The sequence below is a fragment of the Canis lupus genome, chromosome 35, assembly GCF_003254725.2.
Source record: "Canis lupus dingo isolate Sandy chromosome 35, ASM325472v2, whole genome shotgun sequence".
Classification (NCBI taxonomy): Eukaryota; Metazoa; Chordata; class Mammalia; order Carnivora; family Canidae; genus Canis; species Canis lupus.
The window spans coordinates 25,032,126-25,056,201 of NC_064277.1; the positions used below are offsets into that span (position 1 = coordinate 25,032,126).

The 24,076-nt window shown below is 44.1% G+C and overlaps 1 long non-coding RNA gene and 5 other non-coding genes across 6 annotated transcripts; 2 read left to right on the forward strand and 4 right to left on the reverse strand.

Moving 5' to 3' along the window:
• Nucleotides 1–547: 547 nt before the first annotated feature.
• On the reverse strand, nucleotides 548–619 carry TRNAD-GUC (transfer RNA aspartic acid (anticodon GUC)). Its single transcript has one exon. It is a non-coding gene; the product is annotated as a tRNA-Asp (tRNA).
• Nucleotides 620–7,472: 6,853 nt separating this feature from the next.
• TRNAK-UUU (transfer RNA lysine (anticodon UUU)) lies at nucleotides 7,473–7,545 on the reverse strand. The gene has a single exon. It is a non-coding gene; the product is annotated as a tRNA-Lys (tRNA).
• A 1,171-nt stretch (nucleotides 7,546–8,716) lies between these two features.
• On the reverse strand, nucleotides 8,717–8,788 carry TRNAM-CAU (transfer RNA methionine (anticodon CAU)). Its single transcript has one exon. It is a non-coding gene; the product is annotated as a tRNA-Met (tRNA).
• A 105-nt stretch (nucleotides 8,789–8,893) lies between these two features.
• LOC118353430 (uncharacterized) lies at nucleotides 8,894–15,893 on the forward strand. The gene is made up of 3 exons (XR_004812340.2): nucleotides 8,894–9,003; nucleotides 10,686–10,774; nucleotides 12,869–15,893. It is a non-coding gene; the product is annotated as an uncharacterized LOC118353430 (long non-coding RNA).
• Nucleotides 15,894–17,085: 1,192 nt separating this feature from the next.
• Nucleotides 17,086–17,191, reverse strand: TRNAL-CAA (transfer RNA leucine (anticodon CAA)). The gene is made up of 2 exons: nucleotides 17,154–17,191; nucleotides 17,086–17,131 (listed from the first exon to the last, which is right to left on the reverse strand). It is a non-coding gene; the product is annotated as a tRNA-Leu (tRNA).
• Nucleotides 17,192–23,676: 6,485 nt separating this feature from the next.
• On the forward strand, nucleotides 23,677–23,749 carry TRNAT-CGU (transfer RNA threonine (anticodon CGU)). The gene has a single exon. It is a non-coding gene; the product is annotated as a tRNA-Thr (tRNA).
• Nucleotides 23,750–24,076: the final 327 nt, after the last annotated feature.

A 24,076-nucleotide genomic window follows, 5' to 3' on the forward strand; every position in this document is an offset into this window, starting at 1 on the left:
GGGTTGCTGCAGGGAGCCAGGAGGTCAAGTCCCACTACCGTCAGCAGGTGCGCGGATCACCCTGGACACGCTTCCCCCGGGTTTCTTACCCCCCTGCCTCTTGGCCTCCACTCGGCTCTTCGTCCCCGGGCGCCTACCCCGCTCGCAGCGCTGCGTCCCGCGCTCCGGATGCTCGAGGGCATCGGCCTGCGTCGCCTTACCAGTCCTGGCAGGTGTGCTTCCCTCCGGGCCGCAAGCTTCTCCCGCAGCCCTGCCCGGCTGCAGCGCCCGGACAAACCGCCGCGGGGAAAGACGCACCTCTCCCACCTGGGAGGGTCGGCAGAGCAGAGGTCCCGGTTCAGCACCCCGAAGAGCTCCCAGGGCGTACTGCGCATCCCAGACGGAAGGCGGCCGCGGATTCCCTGGGAAGCCCGACCGTAACCCACACGCCGGAATTCCCTTAAAACGAGAGAGAAAAATCGGAGCAGGAAGACCACCTTTCTAGGGAGCGGCCTCCAAAAAGTGTGTTAACCGTGAGAAGGGTGGAGTCAAAAGCGTCACTTGTCATCTCCCCGTCGGGGAATCGAACCCCGGTCTCCCGCGTGACAGGCGGGGATACTCACCACTATACTAACGAGGAGAACGTGAGTCCTCGCTGTAGGGACATTCATACTGTCGGTTCTGACCCTCCCCCCGCAGTCCCCCCCTCCCCGACTCCCCCACCCCCAGTGGGCACAGAATTCCCAGGAGTTTCATTTGTCTCTACAAGAATACTTTGTTAAAGATTCCAGAAAACAGATTTTTCCCAGTGTGACTTTGAAAATCCAAACACGACAGCCCACAAAAGATTAGAAATGGTTGTACATAGTTTTATCACTCACAGCAAAGAAATGTTCCTAAACAGTAAGAAATGCATTCAACAGTTTTAAAAAGCTCCCCCGCTCAAAATTACTTTCCACCTTTTTCACTTCAAGTTCATTCCGTATTTTAGATTGGCCTCACGGGTCCCCTTCCCCTGGGACGTTTTCTCAGACCGCCGTGAGTTAGCTGTATTTTCCTCTGTTGGTTTGTTACCCTAAGAATCGCATATGTTCTATAGGAATTTCTCCATGGAACACGAGGAAGAGCTTACTCCTAAAATCTAGACCTTAGATTTTGCAGCATTGGCATTAAATGAGTTCTTATTTTTGAATATAGTCTTTTAGTTGTAGAAATTCCACTCTCAGGAATTAAATATTCCTCAGTGAAATTCCAGCTCAGTTATGCATACAGGGCTTCATAAGGGATAGTCATGGTAGCAATTCCAGGTAGTAGAGAACTGGAGACATACTGGAGGTCCCTCAATGAGATGAGTGTCTGTGCTGAGAGAAAAAACAATGTGATTCCTGTGGCCTAAGAACAAATCACTGCAAACTGGGTTGGCTTAGAACCACAGAAATGTGTTCTTTCTCAGTACTGGAGACTAGCAGTCAGAGATCAAGATGTCAGGGGCCAGGCTGTCTCTGAAGGCTCTAGAGAAGATGTTTTCTTGGCATTTTCTTGGCCTCTTCTAAGGCCCTTGTGGCTCTGGGCCACCCTCCCTGCTCCTTGGCCTCTAGCTGACCATCCCAATCCTTGCCTCTGCCTGTGTCTCTATGTGTCCTCTCTTGCAAAGATGCAAGCCACTGGATTTAGGGGCTGCTGTCATTCAGTACAAACTCGTCTTAATCTACCTAAGCATATTGGCAAAAACTTTTTTTCCAAGTAAGGTCACATTCTGAGGTTCTGGATAGACACAAATTTCCAGGGGATGCTATTTAACCCCCTACAATTAAGAATAAAAGGTAAAGTGTTTATGCATAAACTTGGTTGATTGCACCAAAGTATATCCTAAAATCTGGAAATGTGCTGATTAAAATTGGTTGTGGGTGAAAGGGAAGGGAGGTGGGAAGGAAGAGTATATGGTTCTGCTATTGTTGCTCAGACTAGAATGCAGAAGAGATTATCAAAAGAAGAGGAGGACAAAGCTCTTAAATGACATATGATGACCATAACTAACAGATAAAAATATAAACTTTCTAAAAATATTAGAAAAGGTAAAATGACAAAATAACTTATTTTAAAAAGAGACATTAAAAACCTAAATAAATGGAGAAGTATATCATTTTATGGATTGGGGGACTTAATATCTCAATGATATCATTTCTTCCTAAATTGACCTATGAATTCAATGTAATTCCATTATAAATTCCAACAATATTTTCCAAGAACTTGATAAAATTTCCAAGACCTTGTTGTAAAACCGTATGTAAGTGTATAGGGCCTACAATAGCAAGGAAAATAAGGAAAGGATTACCAACAGGCTGGCAGAACTTATTAGACACTCCAAGAATTAAAATATTATTACAATACCGGCTTCGATATTGAACCTCTAATTGATTAAATAAGACAGAAGCCTCAGAAGAGATTTGTGTTTATATAATTTGGTATATGGGCACTGGTGGCATGTTAGTACAGAGGAGAATTCAAACAATTAATAATGGAGCTAGGAAAAAAACAGTATTCCCATGAAGGGAAACATGAAATTGGATAAAGATTAACACTAAGAAGATTAAGGATATAAATGTCAAAAACAAAATTTAAAACTCTCAGTAGCCATATATAAAAATCAACCAGGAACCTGTTTATACTATTCTAGGTAATGATGTGAGAAATTTAAAATAGTAAATTGGCTAAATTAATGATAGAAGAGCTAATGTGATCAGTGGGACAGAGACTATCAACACAGAAAGCCAGAAGGCTACCTGGGAGAACTTGAAGTCACAGATTTGCCCTAGAAGGTATTTGATGCTTTGAGGAGATACAGCCAAGGCCAAGTGGTGGTGAGTAAAGCCTGCTTTCACTCTTGCTTCTCTCCTCTCATCTCCATCCAGTGCTGAACACCAATTTAAACCTAACCAGAAGCAACCTGACAAGGCAAGTTGGGGAATGCGGCTTACATGGTCCAGGACAAAGGAGCACGGGACATGAACCAATCAGCACAGACATGGCTATTCAACATCCCATTTCAGCATTTTCCTAAATTGTAACCTACATTCAAAAAGTTAATGCTCTGTACATATGAAGATATTTTCAAATGCTTCCAAAAAAAAAAAAAAAAAAAAAGGAAAGCAAAGTACCTACCATCATACCTTTAGAAAGAGAGGGGAATTGGAATTATCCAGATCCCAAATCTAATCAAACTAGTCCCGTTCACTGAGAACTGAAGCCAAAGAGACTATGCAGCTACTTCAGGATATGGCACCCAAAGTAAAGAGAGGTGGAAGTTATCAGGCTACTCTAGCCCTTTTGCGCTCTACTCTCCCACCAGTGCATCATATTCACTAAACTAAATTGCGGACAGGTGGGAAGTTAGTTTGGGAAATGGAGCCTGAGGAGTGGAGCCCTCTTGATCTAGAGTAGTGCAGGAGGAGGTGGTGGAAGGAAGATGAGCATCTCCAGACAAGTGAGTGCCACCTCATGAGAATGTATATTGCAACAGCAGAGATTGGGAAGACTGGTTGAATACAACACAGAAATGCTACAAAGAAAACTTTGATGGGTATGTGTGTATGAAATTAATAGTTTCTTTTAATCAAATTATAGTTTAAAAAGAAAACACAATTTACACTGAGAAAGGTTAACTACAATTCAAATAACTGAATTGAACTGTAAGAAACTAAAGAAAAAAATATCAAAACTCCCACATATTGATAAGTCAAGCACATCAACACAATTGATAAATGGGCAGTCAAATAAATAAATAAACCAGAATTCAGGAGAAAATTCAAATGTTTGGATTTATGTTGGAGATATTCAACCTTCTTGTGATACACAAATGCAAGCCATTTTCTCAAAAAACTTACTTCCACTTGATAGGATAAAAATTAAATGAACAAAAATAACAACAGTTGGAAAGGATTTGAAAAAACAGTAACACTTCATACATTGCCCAAAGAGCTACAGCAGTTAACTATGATGTTAACTTGCCTGGATCACAGGGTACCCAGGTATTAGGCTAAACATTGTTTCTAGGTGTGTCTGTGAGGGTGTTTCTGGATGAAATTAGCACTTGAATGAGTGTATTCACTAAAGCCTTCTGCCCTCCCCCAAGTGGATGGGCATCTTTCAAGCCACTGAGAGTCTCAATAGAACAAAAAGACTGAGGAAGAATTCAGCCCTTCCTGCCTGATTGCTCAAGCTGGAACATGGATCTTCTGCCTTCGGCACTTCTGATTCTCAGGCCCTTTGACCCAGATTGAATTACGTGGATCTGGATGTCATGGACTGAATGTTTGTGTACTCCCAAATTCATATGTTGAAATCTTGATCCTCACTATGATGGTATTAGGATACGGATCCTTTGAGAAGTGATTAGGTCAGGAGTTAGTCCCTACTGAATAGGATTAGTGACCTTTAAAGGAGACCCCAGAAAGCTCTCCTGTCCTTCTGCCCTGTGAGGACACAGTGAGAAGACAGTGGTGTATGAACCAGGAAGCTCCTATCAGGCAATTGAAGCTGCCAGCACCTTGATCTCAGACTGCTCAGCCTCTAAAACTACTGAGAAATAAATATCTGTTGTTTATAAGTCACCCAGTCTGTGGTCATTTGTCATAGTAGCCCCAGTGGACAAAGACAGAAGCATATATTTTTACAGCTTTGGAAAAATAGTTTATCATAACCTCAAATAGTTAAACATTTATGTAACCTAATAAATCAACAGTTTGGCTTCTAGGAAGGTACTCACGAGATATACATGCATTATTTGTTTTCTTGAGCTTTGCTTTATTCCTTTTTTAGTTTTTTACAAACTGCAACCCTGTGTCGAGTGAGTTTGCTGGCACCATTTTTCCAATGGCACTTGCTCATTTCATGTCCTGTGTCACACTTTGGTAATTTTGACAATATTTCAAATTCTTTCATTACTGTTGTATTTGTGATTAGTGATTTGGGATGCTACTGTTGTCGTTGTTTGGGGGAGGGGGGCATGAACTGCCCAAATAAGAGAGTGAATTTAATTCATGTATGTTATGTATGTTCTGATAGCTCCATCCACTGGCCTCTCCCTCCCCTTGGGGCTTTGTATTCCCTGAGATTCAACTATGTTGAACTTAGGCCAATTAGTAACCCTACAATGGCCTCTAATTGTTCAAGTGAAAAGGAGGAATGTCATGTCTCTCTCTTTACATCAAAAGCTAGAAATGATCAAGTTTAGTGAGGAGGGCACATTGAAAGCCAAGATAGGCTGAAAGCCCAGTCTCTTGTGCCAAACGATTGGCCAAGTTGTGAATGCAAAGGAAAAGTTCTTGAAGGAAATTAAAAGCGTATTCCAGTGGATACACGAAGGATAAGAAAGTGAACCGGCCTTATCGCTGATATGGAGAAAGTTTGAGTGGTCTGGATAGATCAAACCAGCCACAGCATTTCCTGAAGCTGAAGCTGCATCAGGAGCAAGGCCTTGACTCTTCAATTCTAGGAATGTTGTTCCTGAACTATTTATCACAAAGTTTGATCTTTCCACCTGTGGTTTGAAATGCATTCTCTATCATGTACTAAATGTCCTTCTGTGATCTGGTTTCTTTCTGGACTTTGTATTTTATTGCACTGAGCCATTTGTCTATTCATTTGTGAGCACCACAATTTGATATATTCAAGTGTCTAAAAATAGTTAAAATTCAGAAAAAATGATAAGCAAACAAAAATACCTGACAAATTAGGGGGAAGGAGGGGAGGAGGAAAGAGTATTTGTAATACTTATCACAGATAAACGTTAATATCTCTGATATAGAGAGATAAACAATTAATGATTGGGGGAAAAAAAAGCCAAAACTTCATAGTAAAATAGTCAAAAGATGTTAATAGATAATCATTTTAAAGATAGAAAAAAGCAATTACACATATGAATATGTGTCCAAACTCTCTAATAGATAAAGAAATGAAAATTGACAGCAAACTGAGGTGCCATTTTTCTTCTATCAGATTTGCAAAAATTAAAAAGTATGTCCATGCTCTGGGGAAGAGGCATTGATTTCTTGCTGGTGGGAATGCAAATTGATACAACCGTTATGGAGGGGAATTTGTTTGTTTGTTTGTTTGTTTGTTTGTTTGTTGGAGGGGAATTTGGATATATCTAACAAGATTACATAGGCATTCATCACTTCTGCCAACCCCAAATCTGGTGATTTACCCTGAAAATCTACCTTCAACAGAATGAAAATACACATGTTCCTATTTATTTGTTGCAGCATTGTTTGTAATTGCAAACAACCTAAAAACTCATATTTTTAGGTTGAAAGTGGTTAAATAAATTGTTACTTCCACACAATGGAGTAATTATGCAGCTGTAAAAATATTTAAAAAGAACAGAAAAGATCTCTAAGAACTGACAAGCAATATCTAGGATCTGTCATTAAGTGAAAAAATTAAGTGCAAATCAACATCAATAGTATGCTATGTTTAGCCCAAGAAAGAAGAGGACATTTAAAAATTATGATCCTGCTTGTTTATTCAAAAGGAGATGCAGGAAGGATAAACCAGAAGCTGCAGAGACTGATGACCTGCAGAGAGTTGGTGGGGTGAGTGGAGAGAGACAGCAGGAAGAAATAGGAGAGAACCACCAGGGCGAGTGACATTTCTCTGAGTATATCTCTTTGCATAGTTTTGACTTTTAGAATGGTTTTTCATTTTCATGTGTGTACAAAAATAATAAGATACACAAAGACAGGGTAGAGATTAAAACTGCACACACCTGATTATTTCAAATTAACAATATAACAGCAAAGAAGGAAAACTGATATGATGAACTTCAGTGCCATATTTATACTTCATATCATCAGACTAAAAACATGCAGAATCACAAAAACTGAATTCTCAGGACCTTTGTTTCACAGCCAGGTGGTTTAACACTTTGTCCATGGAAATCATACACTAGGAGCCCATGACCAGGGTCTTTAACCATAATCCAAATCCCTGGATAACAACAGAAATTTTTTAATGTAGAGACAAAAAAGGCAGCTAAAACCATTTCAAAATGTGTTTGCACGTTATGTCTTTTACTGAGGCTTTGGAGATGCCACGGATTTTCTATGTAGGAAGAGTGCCTCCAAACAGTGGGGAGCCTCAGAGCCAGACTGGGCAGAGCCACTACTCCCTTAAATTCTTGTCAGGCCCACCTAGATTGCCCCCGCCCCCCACCATTCCAAGATTAATGAATCACATCAAGGGAATTTTAAAATGACTGTCTTAATAATTCTGTCACTTATGTCCTATTTTTACGTTATGCCCTTTTTCGGTTCCTCTTGGAAATCTGGGAACGTGATTTACTTAATATTGAGAAGAGGTCATTAATGAAAAGCTAGAATGTAAGCCATTTTGGGGATGTGCCTCTGTTGGGCTGTGATGGGTACCCCAACTCCGGAAATGTTCTCAATGCGCTCCACTTACCTAGACCGAACTGAAATAAAAGAACTGGTTACCGCCTGAACAGGGACTTGAACCCTGGACCCTCAGATTAAAAGTCTGATGCTCTACCGACTGAGCTACCCAGGCCTCATGTGAGAGTCGCTGCATTCACTTTATAAAATGACTAGGAGCTCCAGAAGGCACGAGTTGCGCTCGTGCTTAGAAGCTACCGGTGGTCTTTCAGGTGCGCGGGGCGACGCTGCGACCGAGCTCGGAGGCACTGAGCACTGCATTTCCTCCTTGCTCGTTATTGGGTGGTATTTGCCCAATTCCTCCAAGGAGGAATTACAGGAAAGTGGCTCAGAACACGGTGGGATTTTCTGGGGGAGGGAATGAATATTCCTGCAGGTAATGCTTGCAGAAGGAGCCCTTAGAGCCGGCCTTTCAGTGGACTCAGGTTCCGCGCCAGCTCAGCAGCAGGAAGAAGTGCCACTTCCACCAATGACTTTGGCAAGTGGGAAGAACTTCAGGGCAGCCATAAATTGGGTAAAGGATGAAGGTTGAGGCCCAAGGCAGGGGGTTCAAGTCTTGCCGTTTTTTCTTTCGGAGTTGGGGGTTCCCGGGATGTTAATGGAAGAGCAACGGACAAACGTGACGCCCTCCCTTGAGAGGGGCTTCTGTCCCCCACGGAAACGAACTCCCTGCAAACCCACCGTGCTCGTCACTCCTCGCCTTTCCGCCACGCTCCTGTCCTCCGCCGTCTCCCCGCCCCTCCCCCTGCACCCCCCTCTCCCCTGCCCACCCCACTTTGGCCAGTTCTGCCATTTCTGCACACACCTGTCGGTCCTTCCAGGGGCGTGAGCCCTATACTGCGTGCCCCTCCCCGCCAACACACGGAATCCGCTTGTACCCACTTGTTCTATTTTTTCACTCCACGTTTTACCTGGAGCTGCATCCTGTTGTTGAAAGGCAGGATGGACCAGGCAGGTGAAACGGCCTCTGTCCCTGCACATCTTCATTCCTTCACGAGACACGGTAGCAGCTTTGAGAAGGCGAAGGAGCCGGGAGTCAGTGCATATGGACAGTAAATAAGATGGTGCCTCGTTCCCCCAATATGTTATGAGCTTTAAAAGTGTTGATGGAGACACAATTTTGAGGATTGCTCATTTTCAACGAGATCCGAAAGAGAAAAGAAATGTAAAGCAGTGGTATCACTGTCATGAACGTTTGGGACTTGGCTTCCTCCACCTGCTGCTCTGCGGGATTTTTGGAACGTGAGAAAGGCGAGCTGATCTTGCGTGGAGTATAAAACGCTAGCTAGCAGAGGATGGTTTCGATCCATCGACCTCTGGGTTATGGGCCCAGCACGCTTCCGCTGCGCCACTCTGCTGCCTGCCGGGGAGGTTGCTTTGAATCTTACAAATTTGCATACGCACAGTCACCCCGGGTGTCCACATCGCTTCCTCTTTTCCACCCTCCTCCTCTTCTCTCTTCCGCACTAGGGCTGCTCCACATTGCCCTGTCCCACATGCACGTCCGCGCCTTTGCAAGCTACTCAAGAAAAGCCAGAAGTGGAGCCCTTTCTCGGAAGCTCGGCGGTCACCGGTTAGGGCTTCCCACTCGGATTTCTAGGGGTGGATCCAAACAAATCTCCCGCGCCTCCACCCGCGCACTCGCGGACCCACAGCTCGGCCGCCCGGCCCTCCGCGACCCGAGCAGGACCAGGGCGGGGGCAGAGCCTGGGTCCCGAGCTCCGCGGGGTGGGGATGGGGCGATACCCCGGCAGGACAGAGGGGCAGGCGGGGGAGGGGGCAGGACCGAGTGAGGTCCCTGCGGAGGCGGGGAGACCCAGTACTTGCGGAACCGTCACTCGCAGGGGTGCGGGGAAGTGGGCGGTCCTAGGTCCTAGACTCGCGGGAGGCTCGGTGCCCTCCTCCTCTGCAATGGGACGTCCTGCCTACTAGAAGTCTCCTGTTTCTAGTCTCGACACTGAGCAGGTGTGTGTGAGAGTCTATGAGTGCGTTGTGACCACCTGATCTAGGGACCTTCGAGGAGGAAACAGGACCAGGTCGCTTTCTAGTTATGCCCCTGGACTCGCTTTTGTCAGCGAAGCCTGTTTCTTCCGGACAAAGAATTCTACAAAGCTGTTTTAAAGCTTTTCCATCTTCTCGTTTCTTAGCTAACACCTGTTGCCTGCGCCTTCCTAATTGTCCCTCTCAGAGACTGTCTTTTCTTTCTCCCGCCTTCCAAAGATAGCCCCAGGGCATCCTTGAAAAAACTAGCGGTCTCTTACGCAAAAGTATCTGAAACAACCTCTCAGTTCGTGCAGTTTCCATTCCTCCTCCGGGCACTTGGCCTTACAGCTATTAGATCCCCAGATGATCTCACCTTGCTGGAATCTTTGTTCACACCTGAGCCGTTGGCCACCTGTTGCCTATGTATTCAAAACCAGACTTCTCTCCTTTCAGCTTCATGGTTATCCTTCATATTCATCTGTATGATTCGATTTCTCTAAAGTTAAAAAGAAAAAAAAGTCTTGAAGGCAGAAGGTGCTCTGTATTGGAGAGGTAATATTTTTAAATGGATTTTACAAAGACAAGGTATCAATATTCCGCACTTCAGGAACCAGATATCATTGTTCTCCCAAGGGCAGAGAGAACATCAATCTCTTGAGATGAACCTGGCCGCCAATATTCCGAAACCAGAAACGTGATCTTTATTGCATAAAGTCCAGCCTCAGGAAATTCTGATTGATTCTTTTTCTGAGCTGTTCTTCCCTTCTCAATCTTCCCTCTGAAATCTGTGGGCTACATCCTCCTCTTTTTCACTTTCTCTGCTACAGAATCTGCAGAATTTGTGTTGACCTCCTAAGACAGAAGCCATGGGGTCATGGCTTCCCCCAGATGGTTTCATTCCCAATAACCCCCCCCAGCTGCACTAACAGAACAAAGGAGAAGCACTGGCCTCTGGTCCTGTGAGCCAGTAACCTCAGTTCCTGGGAACCCCCCCCCCCCCAGGAACACCTAAAGAGGGAGGCTGGAAGTGCAGTGAGGCAGAGCTCTGGCTCAGGTTTGTGGTCTTGAGAGCGGCCCTCTACAAAACCTTCAAAAGCTCACGACAGATGTTCCTATTCCAGAAAAATTAACCTGAGTCCTTGTGGGTTGCTCCCTCTTTGTGGGCATTTATTTAGCTGGAGTTGAGGCATATACCACAAATTGCTCATTTCTATCACTCACTCCTCACTGCCTCATCTTTAGCTTCAAAATTGTCTTTCAATTTCTATTCAGAAACATAAAGATCTTACTTTATGAAGAAGGCCCACTGCTGGAGGAGCCATAGAGGACATTCCATCACCAGAAGGACCAAGCTGTTATTGGTGAGATATATGAAATCTTTGACATTGTGTTCATATTATATTTTTTAAAGTCAAGTTTTTAGCTTTTTGTCCTATTGATGACACCAATATGTTTTGAGAGCTTAAAAGAAAAAGAAGTCCTGACTGAGATGTCAAGTGCATCTTGACAGAGTACATGACCCAAGGTGGGCTGGCGATTGTGAAGTTTGAAAAAAAAAATTAGCCAAAAAGAAGGACTGAGAACACATTTTCTAGGTATTTGGAAGACAGGATACCATAGTTCAGAAAAGGCAATGGAGCAGGGAATTTGGGTTGTTGCAAAACTGTAGTGATGTCAGGGGTAGTAAATGGAAATGTGAAGGCCAACAGTCTCTTGAGCAGCTGTAACTTGTTGCATGGTTTGCTAGGGAAAGTACCTACATAATTCTATGTTTTTGAAGATTTATTTATTTATTCACGAGAGACTCACAGAGAGAGGCAGAGACACAGGCAGAGGGAGAAGCAGGTTCCCTGTGGGGAGCCCGATGCGGGACTCTGTCCCAGGACCCCGGATCATGACCTGAGCCAAAGGCAGCTGCTCAACCATTGAGCCATCCAAGAGTCCCCATAAATTCTTTTTAATCCCTTGAGAATCTCAAGAAAGGAATTATTCCCTAAACTTACAGATGAAGGAAATGTTCACAGATGGCCAAAATACTATAAAACATAACACACCACACTTTTGTAAGTGATGGAGCTTGAGTTCAGACATACAAAGCTGATTAAAGGCCCTCACGTTTTTCTACAACTTTGCAGGGCCTTTAAAACAGTATTTTATGTTGTCAGTATGAAGACCAAACCAAAACAGAACAATTCCTGCTGCTGGCAGTGCATACAAACTGTTTGCATATAGCTGTTTGCCAGGGCCTACCGGTTTGGATTGTCCTTGTGGGAAATGAAAGGGTTCTGAAAGTCATTAATTTAGGGGAATAACTGAGAACGGTTCTATGGGGCTGCATGAAGCATGAACATTGGATGAACACCTGTCCTACACCTTAACCAAGGTAGGAGAGATTAAAACACACACACAACTTTTTTATCTTAACTCAGTAGAGATATTAAACCAAGTCTTCCATGCTGCCATGTTATATCTTATGTCCTATAATAACGCCTGCCCTTTCCCTTCACATCACTGGTCCCTCTGCAGGCCGACAGAATGGAAGGGGGAAGAAGGTGAGAAAGAGAAGGGGAGGGGAGGAACAGGAAAGGAGAGGAAGGAGGGGAGGCAGAAAGAAGTGATGGAAGTGGGGAGACCTTGGGTTGCGTAGTGATATTCAAGACTGAGTGGTGCCCTTGCAGGAACCAGATGCTGAAAATACAGGTGTATACCGGGGCTATTTCAGGCCCCCCCAGAGTCTGGTCTCACACTAATAGAACTTGATGATGAAGTACTGTGAGGTATCGTGGTGGGAGGGTCTGTGGCTCTGAGGAGAGAGGCCCAGAGAGGGGTTGGTGCCACCCAGTGCCCACCAGACCTGCATCCCTAGCCCCTCACCCCTCAGGCCAGTCTTGCGAGGCCTGGCCCTCAGGGATGGGGGGCAGTGGGAAGAAGACCCCAGACTCCAGAGCAGCGACCATCCCATCGCCAACTTGCAGTTTCCCTGCAGAGGCTGTTAGTCCCCACCTGTGGGTTTTGCAGGTGGTACAGGATGCTCCTGGGTTGGCCCCTGGACCTGCTAGAATGACTCTCTGCTCCGCTCCTGGGTGGATGGTCTCTGATCCTTGACAGCTGTTACTGTGCACAGGCCCCAAGTGTCGTGTCAGGATGGAGCCAGACTCAAGCACCTGTTTACCGCCCTAGGGTTCTGTTCTCTGTACAGAGGTGTGGGTTCAAATCCCACTTCTGACGGAGCTGTTTTGTTCTTGCCAAACTCCTCAAACGTGTTCATCTTTTGGTCCTAGGTCTCAGTCCTCCCCCTCCAGACTCCTCCCGCTCCCCTCCCCGCCCCCCCTCTCCCAAAGCCCCATCTCAATCTCCCCTACCAGGGCAGCACCCTCCCCTGACCAGGCCCCTCCACGCAAATCCTCATCCTGCTCGCAGTACATCAAGGGCATCTCTCATACCCCAACCCACAGCCGACAAATGAAAATCCTCCACTAGAGAACCTGCGTGTGTCCACAGTCCTTCGGGCACATTTAACCATCTTGGAGCCACCGGTGACCCCTCTTCCTGGAGAAGAAGGTGGCAACAATTTCCACGGGAAGATCATGCCTTGCTCTGCCAACCTTGGTGAACTTAACAAAACCCAAAACCTGGGAACTCATCTTAAAAACAAGCACAACACAACAAAGATACAAGGTAACCAGAAAGGCCTCCCCTTGCTGAGAGAGACATCAGCCAGATTCTCTGGTCAGGAGGAAGATGCTACATTGTCTTCCTGGCTGCGGGAAAGTGAAGGCCTGACTACGAGCCGGTGTAAGACGTAGGCTTTTTTGGGTGGTAGCTCAGGCGAAGAGGCTCCCACACATCTGTCCAAGGCTTTTCCACTGGGGAAACTGTTACTAGAGAACTGGTTCCCAAGTCAGGCTGGCTGCAAGCTGCTGAAAAATCAGTAGTCAGAGACAAATGATGGTGGGAAGGGAAAAGTGGCTTTAGTCAAGAAGCCAGCAACCTGGGAAGATGGTGGGCTAATGTCTCAGAGACAGTTGCTCTGTCCAGGTGAAGCAGAGGGCAGTGAAGGGGCAGGCATGGGGATAGAGAGGAGACTACACGTAGGAGAAGTGGTTGCCCAGACTGCTACATATGTGGACGTGACCCTGCACAGACTTGCTGGACTGGAGGCAGCTGTTCTTGAAGACAGCCAGGCCTTGTCTTCTGGAAAAGCCTGGTCCTTCACTCCTCAAGCCAGTGGTCTGCAGATCCCAAGGAAAGTACGTGATTTCTGCTATAGACTTAGGTCAGCATAAGCTTGAATCAGGTTAATCCTTAAGACTGGTTGGAGTGGTGACAAAATTACTGGGAAATTCACTCCTTTTCCCCACAGAGAGAAACTGAAAGAAGCAAAAGAGAATCAATAATACAACAGTAAAATCAATTTGCAGCATTTGTGTTTTTATGTTAGTGAGAAAGATCCACTGTAAGAGTTAATATATACATTTTCTGTTTTTTTTTAAATCTTTTTTAGATTTTATTTATTCATGACAGACACACAGAGAGAGGCAGAGACATCAGCAGAGGGAGAAGCAGGCTCCCTTGGGGGAGCTGGATGTGGGACTGATCCCAGGACCCTGGGACCATGACCTGAGCCAAAGGCAGATGCTCAACCACTGAGCCACCCGGATGCCCCTCATGTTCTGGCTTTACCTTTTGAATTTAAAAGTTGTATCAAAATACCTTATGTTGCCATCATCCAGGTTTGGTACAACCTTTAGTACATCCAGGTTTAGTATATTTGGGGAAGGGGGCAAATACTAAGATCATCACTTCCACATTCCCATTGAGCTCTATAACAGTTTCCTGGCCAGAGGGAACCTCAGAGGCCCATGCTCCTTGTATTAAGCAGGTATTGGTACTTTACAAAGGGAAGCAAACTGCAAAAGGATTTTTATTTTATTTTACTTTTTACATTTCTCTGTCTAGGCCAAAATATACTGTGGATATTTTGACACATAGAAAGTAAAACCAGTAACAGAAAAACAAACAGTCCCAACTCAGAACAATGATTGAAAAAGATAAAAATGGAGATATGGAGAAAAATAATTTACAATTTCATTATTTCAGAGGAAAGGTAGAGCAAAAGGAGTGGTAGGTGGTTATAAATTTGTAGAAGTGAGAAGGAGACTGTAAGAAATGGAATGGAATCATCTTTGGAAGGGAAAGGGAGGCTTTGAATTCAAAGAAGTAAAATTTTTAAAAAGATTTTATTTGTTTGAGAGAGAGAGAGAGATAGTGAGAGCAAGCATAAGCAGGGGGAGAGGGAGAAGCAGGCTCTCCGTGAGCAGGGAGCCCCACATGGGCCTCAATCTGAGGCCTTGGGATCATGACCTGAGCCGAAGGCAGATGCTTAACTGACTGAGCCACCGAGGCGCCCTCAAAGAAATAAATTAATCACACCTGGCTGTCCATGACTCACTTTGTGATTAGTCCATAAAAGATCACTCTCAGTTGTACTTTGATAGATTGTTTTTCCTTGTCATGCCTGGTATCAAACCCTTTCATCTCCATCAACATATAGATCCTCTGTAAAGTGTTTAATATTATTCTTTAGAAAAAAAGCTATTCTCCTTCACAACAAAAGAAACAGTCAACAGAATAAAAAGACAACCTACAGAATAGGAGAAAAATTTTGCAAATCAAGTATTGAATAAGGGGTTAATATTAAAAATTTGTAAAGAATTCATACAACTTAATAACAAAATAGCAATCTGATACTTAAATGAGCAGAGGAATTAAATAGACATTTTTGCCAAGGAAGACATTCCAATGGACAGAAGGTACATGAAAAGATGCTCCTTATCATTAACTGTCAAGGCAATGCAAATCAAACCCACAATGAGGTATCACCTCATACCTGTCTGAAGAGCTATCATCAAGAAGACAAGTGATAACAAGTGTTCAGGAGGATGTGGAGAAAAGGAAACCCTGGTATACTGTTGGTGGGAGTGTAAACTGGTGCAGCCACTGTGGAAAACATTATGGAGGTTCCTTTAAAAATTAAAAATAGAACTATCATATGATACAGAAATCCCACTTCTGGGTATTTATTTAAAGGAAATAAAAACAGTATTCAGACATATGCACTCCCATGTTTATTGCAGTATTATTCATGATAGGCCAAAATATGGAAGCAACCTTTGTCATCAATGGATGAATGGATAAAGATGTAAGATACATTTGTATACATATATATATGATATATAGTATATATATGAAATTATATATATCACTATAAATACTCTCCAATTATATATAGAATATAGATATAGATATAAAATTTTATATGTGTATATATATAGAATGGTATTTAGCTATGAGAAAAGAGGAAATTCTGCCATTTGGATCAACATGGGGGATCTCTGAGAATATTAGGCTAAGTGAAATAAGTCAGAGAAAGACAAGTACTACATAATATCTCTTATATGTGGAATGTGGAATTTTTTTTAAAAATAGTGAAAGCAAAGTAAAATGGTGGATAGCCAGAGGTGGGAGTGGGGGAATGGGAGAGATATTATTCTAAGGTACATCTTTGCAACTAGTACATAATAAGGTAGCAGAGATATGTAGTAGTTCCTGAAAACCTAATACACAATATAATGATTATGGACAACAAGATTGTGCTTATAAACGTAAAACTTATCAAGAGACTAGATCTTAACTGCTCTCAGCACTAGAAGCAATGATAATCACGTGACCAGACAGAAGTATGTTGTGCATCTTAAATTTACACAACATTGTGTGAAATGTATCTCAATTTTGAAAAAAGAAAAAAAATGCTACAGAGACTATATTAGGCAAGGCCAGCCATGGAGCTGAGCTGGAATTTCACTATGTGCATCCCCAGGAGAGGCACAGGCACTGCTGAATAGCCATTCAAAAGCTATATGATACAGGAAGACAAACTCATTTAAAAGCAAAACTGCAAATATCTAAGATCTTAATTTTAAGACCAAGATTTTAGCCTTTGTAAACTTCATACAATGCATTTTTTTAAAAAAGGGTTTGTTTATTTATTCATGAAAGAGAGAGAGAGAGAGAGAGAGAGAGGGAGAGGCAGAGGGAGAAGCAGACTCCATGCAGGGAGCCTGATGCAGGACTCGATTCCTGGACCTCAGGATCACGTCCTGGGCCAAAGGCAGGTGCTAAACCGCTGAGCCACCCCGGGATCCCCTATATATATATATTTTTTTACCTTCAAAAAACGAAAGACGTCTAAATCACATCATCATGAGATAAAATCTCAGAGGGAGCTATCGATTTAGTTTATTTTAAGAGCATGGCCATTTCTCCGCTATTGCTGACCTAGACATTTTCAAGTGTCATCACTGTGAAGGGCTTCCTTCTCAGGCTTACAGTTAGCATAGAAAACTTGGACAGAGCTTTATAATTGATTCTTTTTCGCTGATGAAAAAAGTAGTGAAGATTTCAGTCATTCTCTCCATACTAAAAACTGACTGGTCTACACGTTGATAATGGCTTTTTCTTCTGGGAAGAGGGGAGCTCTAATGGCGCTGGGGGTTGCGTCCAAATGTCCCTGAAAGCATCCCGGGATTCTCGAGTTAGGGACTTTTCATTCACTGGAAGCCAGTCGAGGCCAGAAATCTCCGGGGGTGTTAAGGAGGAACAAAAGTGGAAGTGTCAGAAGTGGGATTCGAACCCACGCCTCCATCCGGAGACCAGAAGTCCCGGCGCAGGAAGCCTCCGCTTGAGTCTGGCGCCTTAGACCACTCGGCCATCCTGACACTGCGGCGCGGCCCCTGGCGAGTCCCGTCCTGCAGGCGCTTAGGCTTCTGCGCTCCTGCTTCGCGCCTGCAGCCCGGAAAGCCCTCATCCCTGGGCCCGGCGGCCTGGGCGAGCGTTCTGAACTCTGAGCGCAGGAAGGCGGGCAGGAGCGCGGCGTCAGCGCCGACCCGAGCCGTTCCTACAGGCCTGGAGATCAGGGTGCCGGCGCGCTGGGGGCGCCCCTGCTGGTCTCCCCCCACCCCCGGCCCCGCCGGCCCCGCAGCGGGGCCTCTGTCCCCGCAGCGACCTCACCTGGGACCTCTGTCCTTGTAGCGCCCGCACCTGGGACTGCAGGTCGCCGTGTTCTTTGCGACTCGGACCCCCATTCTGTAGCCCAGCCCGAGGCTGCTCCAGGGCCATGGAGACTCGGTGAACTAGCATGGTCCCCACTGCCCTGGACCCAGGGGGCCGGAATCTAGAGATCCGTTCAGTGGATTTGGAGGCGTTTCTCCTCGTTCTCAACCGATCCAGATTTGAATCCACAGCCGGCAGCACCGTTTCATCTTTGACTTCGGCACCCAGTTCGGGAACCATCCCTGTCCCCTGGCCCGCGGGGTCCTTGGGCGCTGCAGGATAATCCCGCCCTCCTTTCTCTAGAGCTCTCAGATGCTTTTCGGCAAAATGACCCACCTTGGCAAGTAATTATTCCGAAACATAATGGCTTTTATGGCTGAAAAAAAAAAATGTTTCGGTGACTGTGAAAGTGAAGTAGTCAAAAGAAGCAAAAGAACCCTGTTGCGACTAGTATTCATTCTAGGGTTAAACTGTGAAGGAGAGAAGCAGTGTAAAATTCCAGTAAATAGGAGTATCAACAGGCTTCTATAATTAGACTGCAAGGGTCTAAATCTACAGGACACTTAAATTTGTAGACATCACTTTAAAATCTAATATAAAATTAATTTTAATTTCTTCATCTGTGACTCTAGCATTGAATGGGAAATATCTTTCTTCAAAATTAGGTTATTTGTAGATGTTATTCTTTTTAATGTGACTATATTTCAGCAGTGCAATTACAACAGAATACAAAATTGTTTATTTTGATATATGCAAATGTTGAATTTTTGCATAATACTACCTATAATACCAGTTTGAGGTCTATGTATATATTTTCTGTGAAATGAAAACTGAGTATAGGTTTAAAATATACTTGAAAATGAATATTAATAAAATGTATTGTGAATATGGAATCGCAGCTGAAAATATGCCATAATCCAATTGTCTTTGATAGATTGGTTCCTGCACAGCACAGTCAATATTTCATGACCTCCTGGGTGGAATATTTCCAAATGCCTCTTTATTATTAATTTATTTTCTCAAGTTTTTCTTTACAAGTTCAGGGGAAATTGGATGAGTGAAATCTGAGTCCAGCCATAAGAAAGCCAGTGACAGATTGTATTTTCTGAAAATGGCCATACCAACATATTTCATCCCACATACTCTTCCTTTAAAATGATTTTGACACATTTCCTTCCAGAGGTAGGGATCCAAGTTCCCTCTTATTGCATCTGGATAGATCTGTGATGGGCTGGAATTGATGCTGTGGGACTCTCAGTGCTAGCTCACAAGAGCTCCCAACAGCTTTCTCTGGGAACGTTTGTCCTCAGAGCCCAGCCCACCATGCTGCAAGAAAGCCCAGGCGAGGCCACAGGGACAGACCCTGTAGAGAGGAGCTGAGGTCTCCAGCCCATAGCCAGCAGATGATTTCCTGCCCCCAGCCTTAGAGTTTTCCAGCTGGGTCTCCAGAAATCAGGACAAGCTGTATTCTGCCCAAATTCCTAACCAAGTCTGTGACAGAAAAAATGACAATTGTGTAAGTTAAGCCATTAACTTTTAATATGATTTTGTATCTTAAAATATCTAAAAATAAAATCTCTTTAAAAAAAAAAAGCTGAAGAGAAGGAGAACACTGTTATCTCACATCTGATGGCAGGAAATTTAGATACATCATTAGTGTACTCATGTGAAAAGTGGAAAATGTACCTAATGAATTTGGGGATTCAGTCAAGGACATGTCCAGGCAAGGTTGTGAAGGTGTCACCCGGCTTCTCCCAGACACCTATGGTAACAGGAGAAACGAGAGCGATACACTAAAGAAAGGATTGTTCGTTATAAAGGAACCATGACCTGCTGGATATTCAGCCATAAAACTGTTCCTGGTTGCCAGCCTCTCCAGATCACAGGCAACATAACAATTAAGAAAGGCTTCTGGGAAAACATCAGGAAAACATGATCTAAAGATGAAGCCAAGGATGCACCTGTAAAACCTTTGGTCAGGTCCCAGAAAGATGTCAGGCGGCACCTCAGCCAACTTGGGAGTCAGGGGGCACTCAGACTCCAGCCCTGGCTTCCAGCCACACTACTGTGTGGCACCCACACAAGCGATTGGTCAGAGTTCTGCAAAAATGACATATAATTTATCATATATGTTTTATTTTATATATATGTATTTATATACATATATGTATTTATATATATAAAATAAAACCCATGTAGTAATTGTTTGAATTACCCCTTTATTTTGGGGGTAATTTGTTATGCAGCCTAGTAGCTGGGGCAACGATAATGGCAAATATAATATATTGCAATTGAAGGAAAAAGAGAAAAACGGGAAGAAAAGAAATGCAAATAATGGTGCTCAAATGTTAAACCAGACTTTGAGATGTTGCATACACCTGTATTTGCCAGTCTATGTTGTATTCTATTCCAGGGTCAACAAAGTACCCCACTGGCCAAATCCCACACACTGCCCATTTTTGCATGGCCTGTGAGCTAAAATATGGCATTTTAAGATGTTTGAAAATATTGAAAGACTATTTTGGGAGCTGTGAAAATTATATGAAATTCTAATTTCGGTGTCATAAATAAAGTGCTGGAAGAACACAGCCACGTTTATTTGCATCTCTGTTACCTATGACTGTTTCTGAGCTACAGTGGAGGAGCTGAGAAGTTTGACTGAGACTACAGGCCCGGAAAGCCTCAAATATTTATCTTTACCGGCCCTTTACTGGACGAGTTTGCTAACTCTTGCTCCAATCTGTTTTTCTGTGTTTTTATTCTGAATGCACTGATAACTTTGGGTTCTTTGTTGTTCTTTAGGAGGAAGCTTAGAGTTTCTATTTCTTTTCAGATGTTTGTTGCTCATGTCCTATCCAGGCTTCTTGGGCTAATGGTTTCTCTCTATTCTAGATTAGTTGCCGCTTATGAAGAAGCATGAACTGGGGTGGGGCGGGGGTGGTGTGTAAATCTGGGAGCTAGAGATTTGTGGAAGACAGATCTAGCCACCTTTCTCCCACCAGCCTTGCACTGGAGGTTCCATCACCTTCTCAGCACTAGGGTACACTTCATTCCCTTTCTGTACCCTAGCTCCAGATTTCCCATACAGGTGGGCTTGGTGAACCAAATGTATTCTTCTGTCCTGACTCTTCCTGGAACCAGCATAGAATTCCTGGCTTTTTTGCCAGGGAACATCCCTCCCATGCCCTTTGGACTCATTTCCAGTTTAATTCTGTTGATTGTTTGTAGTGAAGATCCTTGGTGAAGGGAGGAGTGTATTTAATTATATTCTGGAATAAGCTTACCTCTCTGTGGACCAATCAATAATGGTTCCTGATTGGCACATCACTGGTATTAGAAGAGCAAGAGCATTCCAGCACTGAAGTGTAGGGCAGGATTGTGCATTTTAAAAAGAGAATTCATTCTACCAGTATAATCAAAATGAGACTTCCAAAATATTATTATATAGATCATAGAGTCTCAAAGAGAAGCAGAGGTGATTACCCCTCCAGCAGGACTAAGGGAGTCAGGAAATATCCCTACATTGCAGCCATAGTTGCTGGCCCTTTGGAATGAACTGAGCTATTGCCTGAAACCAGAAGCTCCACTACATTTTCTCCAGAACCAGACGCCTCCTCAGCTTTATCTGGCAGAGAGCTGCCTTTCACATACCAGTCTCGCTGGGATGCATCTACTGGGAAGAACCTATACTTCATGACTTCTTCCTCACTGCATGTCAGTTAGTGGCAAACATATTCATATTCCTCCTTGCAATAGCTGTACTCCCATTATGGGATGATAAAAATTGTTTAGAAATAAATATTACTTATCAGCTGCTCAAGCTTCAACCTACCCCATTATCCAAAGTTCATACAAGATGGAAGTTCAAGACTCAACCAACTCTACACAAACCCTATCGCTACAGTGCAACAGCAGTGCGTTGATCATTCTCCATTTGCCCATCCAGACATGTTCTCTGTCCTGCTTTTCTGCCCTGCATCAGTCGGGCTCTCTTGCCTCCCAGCTCCTGTCTGGATTCGGCAATGGAAGACACTGGCAGATGGGAGATAGTAAGAAGAGTGAGGTAGAGGTCTCAGATGTCCCCTCTTGAACATAGCCCAAAATTTGGAGATCAATCCAATGCGTGTTCTGAAAACCTTTGCTAAAACAAATACCAATGAGGCAAAGATTTCCTGCCTTAGAAGGAGATGGAAATTAGTGACAATAAACAGTAGGGATAAGTTAATTGTCTAGGTTAGCATCACAGAGTCAAAGGCTGGTCCTACATTTACTGAATTCTGAATCATTCGACTCCTCAAATCACATTCATCCTCAGTAAAGCTAAGCCAAATACAAAGAAAATTAGTCTAGTATTGTTTTATAATGCATGGTATTCTGTATAGACATGTAGTGCCTTAGTGTGGTGTCTGTAAGTGGAAAACTGGACCAAAATTCAGAGTCACAACCAGAGACTCAGGCCTGGGAGAGGAGCGGTTCGGGGTGTCTTTGGGACTATTGCCTACAGATTTGGTGATTTGGCATGGGGCAAGGTCACAGGTGGGAGCAGGTGCCTATCCTCTCTTAATTCCCGTCCTTCCTGTCTCCCTCCCAACTGTATTCTCTTCTTCATTTCTGGTGCTCTCACCACCCCTTCCCTCTTTTTAAAGACTGTTCATTCATGCTTATGAAGAGACCATGCCTCATTTAATCAGAACCTGGAGGTCAGCCCTGGCTTCCTCCCTCTGAGGTCCCATGTATGAGTTCCATGCAAGGTTCTACTGACTTCTGGAGATTGAAGTTGGGAGAAAGTGAACTAGCTACCTGGGCTGCTACCCTTCCAGAACTGTGGGTCTTTGCAGGCCCTTGCAGAACTGCAAAAGCATTTGCAATGTAGCTGTATTTGTAGGTAAAATAGTTTGCCAGATGAGCCTGACGTGGTAGAGATTTGAACTGCATGCCAGACAGTCTCTTAACTACTGAGAGTTCCATAAGCCAGAGAGGTATGCTCCACAGTGTAAGGATTGCTCACGTGCTAGGAAATTCTAGATTGAATGAGTGCACTGGAGTATCAGAAGCCTTTGTCTCTGCAGACAGGGGAAGAAAGAGAGCCCTGTGAGATCATTTAGGATGGTGAAAACATAAAACACACACACAAAGTCCAAATGATTCCTCTGAACCTAACAGACCTGTATTTCACAGAGGTCATACATTTCTTTAGGTGCTAGAAACAGGAGGTGAACACCATACCTAAATATGAGATGAAATCTGAAAAAAATCTGCAAATCACAGGCTTGTTGAAACTTCATAATCCTCCTTGGGCCTGCAATCCCCCTCTTTGAAACTCGGGTGATAAACAGTCTCAGTCGATAGGGTCCCTGATGCAAGGAGGTTTTGGATTTTGGAGAATCCGAACACACTGGCTCTTCCAGGCTACAGCAGGCCCATTTTTAATCCTAAGAAGTTCAGGAAAACCCTGATGAATAAGTGATAAGATTATCACTTTTAAGATTCACTGCCCTCACTCTCAACAGGTAAGATTCACTGCCCTCACTCTCAACCTCAATAGACAACTCCTTGTTTTGCTTAGTTTTCCTATCAGGTGCGTTTGTGACACTCCGGGTCACAAGGGCATCATCATGCCTGTGTGTGACCACGGTTGTTTGACCCAGTGGGTCCCTCTGCCGAGCTAGCCGCCCGCCACTGCAGGGTCGCACCGCCTCTCCTCTGCAGCACCCGGAGCCGAATCCAGAGTTGGGGCAGACGCGCAGTAGACTCCCCACTTCCCACCCCGTGAATATTATTTTTCTGAGTCGTTTTAATCAGTGGCTTGTATTCGCCAGCAGTCGAGGTGTTAGGGTTTGTATTTAAGATAGCTACTGTTTCTACAGACGCCGGCACCCCAGCCATGGAGGTGGGAAGGAGAGCGATTCGGCTGCAACTGCGCTGCCTGGGGTCGGCAGACCTGCCCTTTCCTGAGGTTTCCTTCCTCATCCCGCCTCCTTACTTTGTGGGGTCGCTTGTCGGAGCCGAGTCCCGGGCAGCCTTTTTGATGTTAAAACTGTGACGGGGGAAATCGAAAAGGATGGAACATCAGATTCTCAGAAACAAAAACAGAAAACTGAATTTTTGTATAATCAGCTTTAGGACAGGGAGTTAGAGCCCAACCCACCGGGGCTCCGTAGCTCAGGGGTTAGAGCACTGGTCTCGTAAACCAGGGGTCGTGAGTTCGAATCTCACTGGGGCCTCCTACTCTCGGCCTTTTTCCCCCCTATATTTGGCAGAAGGAATCTTGCTTTGACACCAAAACCTGAAACTAGAAACGAATTTACCAAATCTATATTCTGCACTCTCAGAAAATTACTGCTAATATAACTGAAATTCGTCATAAAACATGGGAATAGAGCTGCTACACCATCTTTAAATTATTGGTGAAACCTGAAATTCAGGTGTAGGAAACCTTGAAGCGCTACCAATACAATTAATGTCAATATAAGCCAGGAGATCAGCTAATTTGTATTGAGTCTTGATTAGTTTAGTCACTGTAGGCCTAAAGAAATTATAATTATTGATTT